Source organism: Puma concolor, chromosome C1 (genome assembly GCF_028749965.1).
Source record: "Puma concolor isolate L17-30 chromosome C1, mPumCon1.1.hap2, whole genome shotgun sequence".
Classification (NCBI taxonomy): domain Eukaryota; kingdom Metazoa; phylum Chordata; class Mammalia; order Carnivora; family Felidae; genus Puma; species Puma concolor.
Genome location: NC_141674.1, coordinates 116,395,516 through 116,406,649, shown reverse-complemented (window position 1 = coordinate 116,406,649; position 11,134 = coordinate 116,395,516). Strand labels below are relative to the sequence as shown.

Genomic DNA, 11,134 nt, shown 5'->3' with positions numbered 1-11,134 from the left:
ACTTTTAACTTTCTTCCTCACAGCTTTCATTGACTTAATATTTGGCTTCATCTAGAGAAGGATCTTTTTGTTTTTTAAAATTTTTTTTTTTTCAACATTTATTTATTTTTGGGACAGAGAGAGACAGAGCATGAACGGGGGAGGGGCAGAGAGAGAGGGAGACACAGAATCGGAAACAGGCTCCAGGCTCCGAGCCATCAGCCCAGAGCCTGACGCGGGGCTCGAACTCACGGACCGTGAGATCGTGACCTGGCTGAAGTCGGACGCTTAACCGACTGCGCCACCCAGGCGCCCCGAGAAGGATCTTTTTGATCAGGAGTCAATGGTGATTGTATATGGAGATGGCAGCACAGGTGGTCCATGAAAGGCCTCTGCTTTGTTACTTCTTTTCTTGTCCATTTCCTCACCAGAGGCAAATATTCTAATAAGCCGACATATTCTCAAGTAAAATGAGTCATGCTGGATGCTTGTTAAGTTACAGTAAAACCTTGGTTTGTGAGCATCATTCTTTCCAGAAACATGATTATAATATAAAGCCCTTGTATATCAAAGCAAAGTTCAAGAACCATTGGCTCAGGGGTGATCATGTGACATTCGGCCTCACGTACTACCTGTATTGCAAGACATCGCTCGTTTATCAAGTGAAAATTTATTAGAAACGTTTGCTCAGCTTGCGGAACGCTCACGGAACAAGCTAGTCATAATCCAAGGTTTTACTGTACATAAGTAGCATTGGATTATAAACCTTATTTGGCTGGTTTTGCACAGCTCCCTATTTATGTGTTTCCTTGGCGATGAACACCTAGGTTGATTCCCTATTCCCCCAGTAATGCTATAACAAACTCGAATGGAGAGACTCCCTGTCTCAGGCAATTCTAATATCCTTATGGAGGGGCCTTGCTTTCCTCACTACTTCTCCTGGAATTAGCCCAGTTCCAAACTTCAATCTCTTTTTTTAAAATTTTCCTTTAACATTTATTTCCTTTTGAGAGACAGAGTGAGACAGAGCATGAGATGGGGGGGGGCATGCAAAGAGAGGGGGTTACACAGAATTCAAAGCCGGCTGCAGGCTCTGAGCTGTCAGCACAGAGCCGGACGCAGGGCTTGAACTCACGGATCGCGAGCTCATGACCTGAGCTGAAGTTGGACACTTAACCGACTGAGCCACCCAGGTGCCCCTAAACTTCAATCTCTTGAGCATCACTGTTGCTTAAGGATGTTGTGTCCGCGTGCTTAGAAAAAGGCAAGCCCTACTTACCTTCATTCGCTAAAAAATTAAATAAAAATAACAAAAACAACAACAACAACAATTTGGTAGAAATTCCTTGTGGCTTTTAGGGACACGAAAGAAAGAAAGAAAGAAAGAAAGAAAGAAAGAAAGAAAGAAAGAAGGAAGGAAGGGAAGGGAAAACAAAACCTCTCCTCATTTGAACCTGGCCTGAGATACATAATTGCAAAGAGATCCATTTTCATTTATGCTCGTTACCTAGCACTTGCGGACCCTGGGAAGAAAATGTGAACACTGAGAATTCAGTGACAGATATATTGCAAGTAATCAAGTAGTTACTTTTAATTCATTACATGAATAAATCAGTCTCAGGGTTGTAATAATTTTCCAGCAATATAGCTGTATCTGCACATAATCAGATTTAAGTATGTATGGGGTGCATTTTGTGGCTCTATGCTAGGTGTGACGGGCCTACAGTGAACATGGCAAATATCTTCACTGTAGCTCTTGGTGACTTTAATCTTCACTTTAGCTCTTGGTGACTCCCTGGAGGTGGGAGGGCGTGGGTGTTGCTCTCCCTGTTCCAACGGAGGCTGGAAAGCTGTTTTAAGTAAGAAAGTGGACTTTGATAAATGGTGATGGGCTCTTCTGGTCTCTATTTTGGAGCCTCCCCCACTCCTTGCCAACCCTTCCCTTCTGGAGCACCTGTGTCGCATTGTAACGGCTGAAATTGCCAGCCACCTGGCCCTGGAGCCTGGCCTGTAATCCATTTCTCTCCACTGAGTCCTAAAAACTAGTCTGCCTGTTGAACTTACAGGGAAAAGGGTTCCCTCTGTCAGTGTTGAACTTCACTCGGCCCTGTGACCCTGGAAAGCAGTGATGGTTAAAGAAATTGCCCACCTGTATAATCCAAAAATCAGTTGGCTGAAAACTCCACCCTTCCGCATATGGCAGGTGACTTATCAGGCCAGACACAAGCTCTCCAAATTCCCAATCTTTGCCTCAAACACGATTAGCTGAACTGTTTGTACCCATGGACGAGTCTGGGCAAGGTATTTAACCTCCTTGACTTTACTGAAGCTTCTCTCTCCCCGCAGGTCCTGGAACTTCGGCCCACCCTCAGTCTGACCTGCACACAGCCCTTCTTTAGACCCACCTCCCCCCCCCCCACCCCGCCCCCCACCCCCCACAGCAGGCTGGGCACAGGTCATACATTGCCTGACCTACAGTCCTGTCCCACCACCCTGGCACATCCCACCTGCCCACATCTAGTTTGTCAGTTCTGGCCACCTTGTTTACCGCTCCAAATGAAAGAAATGCCCTTTCCTGCCCGGCCTTTAGGACGCTTGCACATCTCACGGTGTTGAGTGTTTCCACTGTGACAATGGTGCCCCCCTCCTCAGTGCTATAATACTTTCAGACACAGTCTCCCCTTACCGAGGTCTGGATTTTTTTTTTTTTTATCTTCTTAAGAAAAACAGATGAATTAAAATCCTTCTCTCCTTCATAACTGGATGTGGTATTTCTATGGGGGAGGCCTGGAAACTGCTTCGGTCATCTTGACCCATGAATACACCCTGCAACCCTATTTGCTCTGGGCTCCTTGTTACTGCTTAAGCCAATTGGAGCCGGGTGCTCTGTTCATAGCAGAGAAACTCATCCTCTCTGGTTCCCGTAACTGAGGGGCCGAATGGGGGTTTCAATACTCCAGCTGAGGGGAAATTTGAATGTCCGGGTTTGTTGCTGGCGTTGCCATAGAGACAAGATGGGGATGGGTGTAGATAATGGATGTTAATGATGTGCTGAGTGTCTACGGTAAAAGACGTAGAGAGAAGCAAAACCAGTTTATGTGATTATCATTATCCTAATAATTTAGGAGGGAGGGTTCTCATTCCATCTCTTCTCTTCTCCAGGCTTGTGACCTTCACCAGGTAAGTGCACCACCTATCAGAGAACATTTGCTGACAGCCCTCCAGGTCTTCGGGCTGGATTCTGGGTTCTGGGCTTGCAGAGGCAACAAACACATGGTCTTTATCTTCAAGGAGTTCGTGGTCTATTAAGGGAGTTAGGATTTAAGTGAGTAATTAGTATGAAGTGAGTAATAGTCAATTGATAGGAAAAGCGCATTACTACGTGTGCACAATTGACTGAAGGACACGTTAACTCTGCGGGGTTTCATAGCAGAGCCTTGCCACAGCCAGATGGCAGTTAACCAGGTGGATGAGGATGAGACATCCATTCCAAAAACGAACAAAAAAGGAAATGACACCTACACATGCATGTATACATGGGTAGAAGAAGACTGATCTGGCCAGATCATATAGTCTCACTCATGGCCTGTACCTCAGCCTACAGATGGGTGGTTGTTAAACTCAATCCCTGAGAACTCCAGTGGTTCTGTGGATTTCTCAGGCGTCACCCTGTGAGGCCTGGGATGTACCAGACCAGTGGGATGCGGTGACAGCAGACAAAATCAAGTTCGCCCGTGTTATTAGCTGTGTGACATTGGATAAGTTTCCTAACCTCTCTGTGCTTTCGTTTCTGCATGTCTATAATGGGGAAAGAATAGTGACCCTATCATTGGTTTGTCGTGAAGATACATTGTGTAAATCTGTGCAAAGTTCTGAGAACAGAGCCTGGCATATAGTGCAATGCATACACCATCGGCTAATAAGATGGCGATCACACTTCAGCCACAAAAATCACACTTCCTCCCAGTTTCTTCCCTGTTTATACCTTCAGCTTTCGTGAAGGAGATATTTTGAAGAAATGTTTGCACACACTTTTTTTTTTTTTAATTTGAAGATAACTCCTATAGGTCCATTCTTCCAACAAATACATAGCGAGTGTCTATTTTGTCCCAGGAATTGTGTTCGAGATTGACCAGCCACAAAATCAGCGAACCCCTCTGCCCTCAGGGACGTTTCCTTTGAATAGAGAAACTCAAAAAATTAAAGTATATATGTAGATATCTATCTATCTATCTATACACACACACACACACACACACACACACACACACACGAGAAATATGTTAATTTGTGTTAAATACTCCAATGAAAGTAATAAGGCAGAACCTTAGAAAAGGCATTCTTTGAATGAGTTTAGATTCAAAAAGTGTTTATAGGAAAGGTGGGAGGAGTGGGTGATGTCCCACGGGGCGGGGGTGGTAGTTGGTAAGCAGGGGAGAAAGCAAGTCAACAGACTGCTGGGAGAGCAGACCCTGGGTGTGTGGGGAGCTGAGAGGGAATCAAGGAAGGAGGAGAGGAGTAAGCGGAGGGTCTTGTGGCCCAAGGGGCGAGGCTGGGCTGACCAGGTATTGTTGGCAGCTTGAAGGACTCCGGCTTCTGCACTGCATCACGAAATCATGGGGCATCTGGAGTGGCCTGACATGGTCTGACTTCCATTTATCTATCTGCATGCCGGTCTAAGTGTGGACGGTTGGAGCCACAAAGGCCGGAACAAGAAGTACTCAGCAGTCCAGGGGAGGGATTGTGGTGTGGCTTCCCTTGGGGTGGTAGCAGGAGAGGTCGTGAGAAAAGGTAGCATTCTAGACAAACATGCACAGAGCTATACAGACAGCGAGGTTGTAACAGAATGTATCCATTGAAATCATTTGAAGTCGATGTCTTTGGAGCTCCTTGGCGCCAAGAAGTCGTTTGTGGGTTCCTGAGTATCCGGGCAAGAAAGGGTTACAGGGGCAGAGGCAGGACCTGGCGCTGGTTCCGGGCACAGGTGCAGCCAATGGTTTTTCTGTCTTCAGACAAAAATACTTGGTAATCCCCTGGCTTAAATTGTTCCCCTGTCTCTGTCATAGAATAGAATCTGACCCTGAGTAATGTGACTTAATGAGGGCAGGTTAACAGAGCTTACAGAGAACCACTAAATATATATTTATTTTACGATTGGTCTCAGCCATTCTGTGTAATTATGTTTGAAAGGGCACCGGATGGATAAGTCATAAGCCACAACAGGTGTGCCTGGAGAAACACACAGAAGGCACATAAAACTCAGGCGACAGCGGAGATGATATAAACTTCCCAAGAGGGCAGGGAGATACGAGGCAAGTTTGAACTTTGAAGACAGTGTGCAACCAAATAATTACCAGCAGCCTCCACCAGGGTGGGAGCCACCGGGAGCATAAGCCAAGGGGGGGCCCATAACTCCCTCCTGTTCAAGGTGCCCTTGGCCACCTCATCTACCCAAAAAGAGGAAACTGTGGAGTAGCAGTCGTGGGCACTCCACAAGTATGTCAACAGCTGAGAGGCCATGGAAAGAATGAACCACATTCCCCATGATTAAAGCTGAGGGTTTAGCTCCTCTCCATTCAGCTCCTGTTAAAGCTGAGAGCTTCTGTAGGTAGTATCTTACCCATAAACACACACCACTGATGGCAACCCATTTCATTAAGAGGTGATGGCAGAGGGTGGAAGGAACTAAAATTCCTACACGTTCAGCAGAATGTGCCTCAACAATTCCTCATGGCAGCAATTTGCACGCGGTATTTCATTCATTTCTCAAATCAACCCTGTTCTTTGTCCGTAAAGGACGAGAAACTGAAGGAGCCTCAGTGATCGCCTCGGAAGTGGTGGCATTTTTCTAGAATCCAAATGAACTATGTACATGTCAGGCCCCAGGTTTCCACCATCTCCCTTGTCCTTCGAGGAGTGAGCTGTCTTGTCTGGCATCATGTAGTGTTCGGGTAGCAGACAAACTTGGGTGACAAGCAGACAACCTGGGCTTGTGTGTTGGTCACTGTAGCCTCACGCCTGCTCCTGTGTCACTGGCCCACGGAACTGGGCCTGAAGAGTTCCAGTGAGGGTCTAGATTACCAGATTTAAACATATGTCCATCGCTTGGGTGAATGGCGAGAGAGGGGTGGAGGCCACACAGCTGATTTCTCTGTTTCCGTTTTTTATTTATTGTTTCGTAGTACAAGCCTCAAACACTGGACGTGGCTGGGTATTTCTGAGTGTAAAGAAAGCTTGTGTTTTTTTCCAGGTTGTCTTGCGCTTTCCTGTTAAGTTACTACTTTGGTCTCTCCCATCAGATACGCTTTAGGGACGGCCTTAGGCGAAAGTGCGAAATTGGTCCTCTGTTCCCAGAACTTCCCCCTGCTGGCCCTCTCCCCCACTCTGTGGAACGCTCATCCCCTTCTGGTGCTGGTGAAATTTCCCTTCTGCAAGCTCAAGAGGGGATACAAATTATTATATGCATGAAAACATGTCTCCACTCTGCAATTCAAAGGGCAGGCAAGCTTTGCCTTTCCCTCTTATGTATTGGGAATCCGGATGAAAAGGGTCCAAACTGAGGCATAACCAGGTTGTAAGATCCATGAAGAATGCTCTGTGGGAAGTTAAAAGTGTACCACCCCCTGCCATTGCCTCCTGTAATGTTATCCAGTCAAGTCTCAATTCTCAAGCCGCCATATATATATTAAGACGTATTCCAAAAAGAAGCCCCAGAAGCTTTTAATCCCATGGCTGAAACAAGTTTAAAAGACATTTAGTTGAGTGTTGTTTAATGGACCCAATCGAAGGGGTGTTAATCAGCTGCTAATCTAGTGAGAATTCCCTCAGGAAGACCCATTGGGAGAGAGAAAGCAAACAAAACCCGAGATTCAGAGTCAAGGTATCTGCAGACAGCTAAATAATGGTCCCTCTAAAGATGTCTACGTCTGGATATTTGGAACCTGGGAATATAACACCTTATATGTCAAAAGAGACTTTGCGGACGGGATTGTTAGGGAGGTTGGGATGGAGAGAAAAACCCTGCCCCGCTGTAATCACAAGTGTTATTATAATAGGGAGGCAGAGAGTCTGGGTCCAAGATGTGGTGACAGAAGCAGATGAAAGAGTCAGATCTGAGGGTGCCAGGCAGCTGGCTTTGAAGGAGAAGGGTCCAGAGCTAAGACCTTGTGGGCAACCCCTCGACACTGGAAAAAGATGGAAAACAGGTCGTCCTCACAATCTCCGGAGGCAATGCAGCCCTGCTAACACCTTGATGTTAGAATTGCCGACCTCCAGAAATATGAGAGAATAGATGTGTGTTGTGTTAAGCCACTAAACGTGCGGTCCTTGGCTGCAGCAGTGGTAAGAAAGTAATGCCCAAACTGCATGATAGGGTAGCAGCTACTCTTTGATACGGTAGGTTTTTGTAGGGCTGCAGCTGGGGTAGTGGGGTCTTGGATGATTGTGCTAGAAAATAGTACCGGAGAACGAGGTGAAAAAGGCCCATGGCACGTACCAGGAGGCCCCCAAGCCTTTGCAAAGAGAAATGGTGGCAGGGCGCCAACCGGGTTTCTTGGAGTGAATATCGGTGTTCTCTGAAGTGCCCCAAGTTAAGAGTATAAATTGCTCTATGCCACTGTCGCTACGTTTCCCTCTCTCCTTTTGAAGGTTTGTCCAACAGAACATAAAACCGTGGAGCTTAAAGCCCAACATTATCTCGAGCAGCCTTAAGGTGAGCCGTGATTTCTCTCAGGTGTCAATCCTTGCCAAGCCCCAGGGAAACACCAAGCTGGGGCAAATGAGCACTGATGCGGAAGAAGAGAAGCAGCATTTTCTGGAGAATCTAACAGTCTTTTTTTCCACATGTGAACTTCTATCAGGCTGTGATGAGAAAAACTAGGACGGATATAGATTAGAAATAGCACAACCGTTGTTTACCGGAGTCCGACTTATGTCCTTGGTTGGCGTGTGCCCTGAATGTAACTCCTTTGTTTCCCTCCGACTGCCAACAAAAATTGAGACAGTCCGTTGCAGCCCCTTCTGTCTGTAGATCGAGGTCCTTTTAGGACGTCTTTTTGTAGTACTGTGGATGCAACTCAGATTTAAATCCAGTGAGGACAAGGCTATCTGAAGACACAAAACCGTGTGTTCTGTAGAGCAACATAGTGTGTTTTACAAGTCACGAGAGATATTCCTATTTCCAAGAGTGCCATGGCCACATAATTTCAGGACATAAATATATCCCTTCTCTTGGGTACGGTTGAACAGACACTGCCACCGGCTGCAGGTGCAGCGGTCCCAGCTTCCCCAGATCACACCCTTTGTATCCACTCCCCTGATTTGCCCCCCCATGTGCGTGCTTCTTTAGAAGTCCCAGCCTCCCAGCCTCCAGATGCTATCCGGGAAGTGGCATGGGTGTCTGGACTCCTAGGACACATTTTGTTGTATGGTATGCTTCCTTTACCATCACCATCCCATTAAGTGTGGCTACTCTATGGGACAACAGACGATATAAGGTACAGTATAGCAGAATAAGGAGGGAAAGTAGGACTTTTATAACCACTACTATTAGGATCACTATCATGTGTTTTATATATGTGTATATATATATATATAAAACACATAAATATATATATATACACATACACACAATTATATATAATTAAACATATAATTTATATTAATATATTATGATGCATATACATATATATGTATATATATATACACACATATATGTGTGTATCATATATATGTATATGTATATATATACACAAATATGTGCGATTAGTTTTCTTTGGTTGTTCACTGGTTTGGAGAGGCACAGGAGGGCCTCCTATCTCCGTGGATTGATAGGCTTTTAAGAAAGGGTAACAGGTAGAGGAGGAGGAGGGGCCGTCAGCTTTCCATTCTTTCTTTCCTACGGCAGTGATAGCAAGATAGAAATTTACAGTTTCATAGAGAATTCAGCATGAATGCAAATATTTCCGCGCTTTCATCGTGTGCCTGTTGGGGTGCACACTTTGCAGGCTCCATAAATGCAGAAGAGCAGAGGGCATCCCGGCTGTGCTTATTACCTGAGCTGTGGGGGAGGGCAGGGTATGAGCACCATTGCCTGTGAGGAACTTGCCTTACTACCTTCTTCCTACTGTTTTGGCTTCGCATTATCTATTGGTTGCCAATTAGACAGGTCTCGTAAGGGTAAAAATCATCAGGTCAACCGTCGTTAGGGCAAGAACCCTTACCTGGGGGCACTGTAATCTTAAAGACACATATAATGATAGACATAGCTGTGTCCCACCACCTCACTTTACAGTTGGGGAAGAAAGTGAAAAGAGAATAAATTACTTGTCCCGGGCCACACAAGATAACGATATCTGTATTCCAGAGTGTTCTGGAGTCAAGCAGGATAAATGTCGGATCTGAAAGCTCTCTCTCTCTCTCTCTCTCTCTCTCTGCAGGGTCATTTTCTCCAACAATTCTACAAGGCCATAGGGAATACTCTTAGTGAAATATGAAGCGTAAAATACTCTCCTCTGTTATCTTCAAAATAAACTTTTTGAGATGCCTTCTGCTGGTCCCACTGAATAAAGGCTACCCCTCTTCCAACCTACTGCCAAGTTAGGGAGAATACAGAGGGAAATCAGAAATTATTGTGTCACAGCCACTCCTATTATGACTACTATCCTTTCCACTGTTGTTAAGCAAGAAGGTCTCTTTATAAATGATATCATTCAATTCTCTCAACACCACCACGAGACAGGCATTATTATCTCCAATAACCCCAATAAGGAAACAAAGATAAAGGAAGGTGAAGTAATTGATTCAAGTTCCCACAGCTGGTAAGTGGGATGTTGGGTTTCATCTCCAAGGCAACTATTTCCTAAATTCATTGTTTTCCCATAGTGTGTAGCATGTTTGAGCATCTGAAATACTCTCACTCCTGATCTTTTACTTCTCCTCCAAGCTCTTTCTAATTTTGTAGAGTGTTAGTCTATCTCCAGAAACATAGAAAACTAGTTCTTGTTAACATTTTAAATGATTGCAGCTGATATAATGTATTTCCAATTTCAAATGATGAATTGAAGATAATCCCTGTGGAAAGACGGCCTTGAAAAGGGCATCGGGGTGGCAATCAAGGGACCTGCATTCCATTTCCGGCTCTGTTCCTAACTCCCATCACGGGGCAGTTCTTATTGTACCATATCAGGGTTTGGCAGGATCTGTGGCCTCCACAGGGTATGGAAGCAGAATTAGGCTCAGAGTAATCACAATTACCTGGGGATGATTTTTTTCGGTATATTAGAGCTGCATTCTCCCATACTCTAACCCTCAAGTTATGGCTGAATAGCAAGGGTGGCGCTGTGGAGACTGACGAGCGCATTTCAAAACCACTCCCGAGAAGTCCCATCAGCCCTCGCGCGCCACCTTCCCCTCTCTTCCTGGGCGCTCGAGGCGGCAGCCGTCTGTTACTCGGCATCATGGCCGCCCTCAGTCCTCTGGTGGAGGCCAAGATCCTTAAAAGGAGGACCAAGAAGTTCATCTGGCACCATTCAGACCGATATGTCAAAATGAAGTGCAATTGCCGAAAACCCAGAGGCGCTGACAATAGAGTGCGCGGAAGATTCCAGGGCCAGATCTCGATGGCCGACGTTGGTTACAGGAGCAACAAGAAAATAAAATGCATGCTTCCCAGTGGCTTCCGGAGGTTCCTAGTCCACAAGGTCAAGGAGCTTGAAGTGCTGCTGATGTGCAGCAAATCTTCCTGTGCAGAATTCTCACAATGTCTCCTCCAAGAACCCCAAAGCCAGTGTGGAAAGAGCAGCCCAGCCGGCCATCAGAGTCTGGAATCCCAGTGCCAGGCTGCGCAGTGAAGAAAATGAATGGACAGACAGCTTATGTGCACATAAATTTGTGTTAATAAAACCATAAAACTACAAAAAAATAAAAATAAAAATAAATAAAACCAGTCCCTGAGGGATTCTGATTTACGCCCTTACTCCCCGGAAAGAACTAAGGTTCTTAAGGTGTAGGTTAAGTAACTTGGTAGGCATTCAAGCTCTAAGGTAGAGGATAAAGACATATATAACAGGTGAGACTTTTACCAAGTTACTTTGCTGGTCCATTAGTATGATCCATCATACATTCGTATATTAACCCCTCTCTGACTAATTTGTGC

General features: G+C 45.5%; 1 pseudogene across 1 annotated transcript; it reads left to right on the top strand.

The window, feature by feature from the left end:
- Positions 1 to 9,708: 9,708 nt before the first annotated feature.
- On the top strand, positions 9,709 to 10,887 carry LOC112865596 (large ribosomal subunit protein eL32 pseudogene; annotated as a pseudogene). Its single transcript, XR_015254122.1, has 2 exons — positions 9,709 to 9,797; positions 10,293 to 10,887. The product of XR_015254122.1 is annotated as a large ribosomal subunit protein eL32 pseudogene (transcript).
- Positions 10,888 to 11,134: the final 247 nt, after the last annotated feature.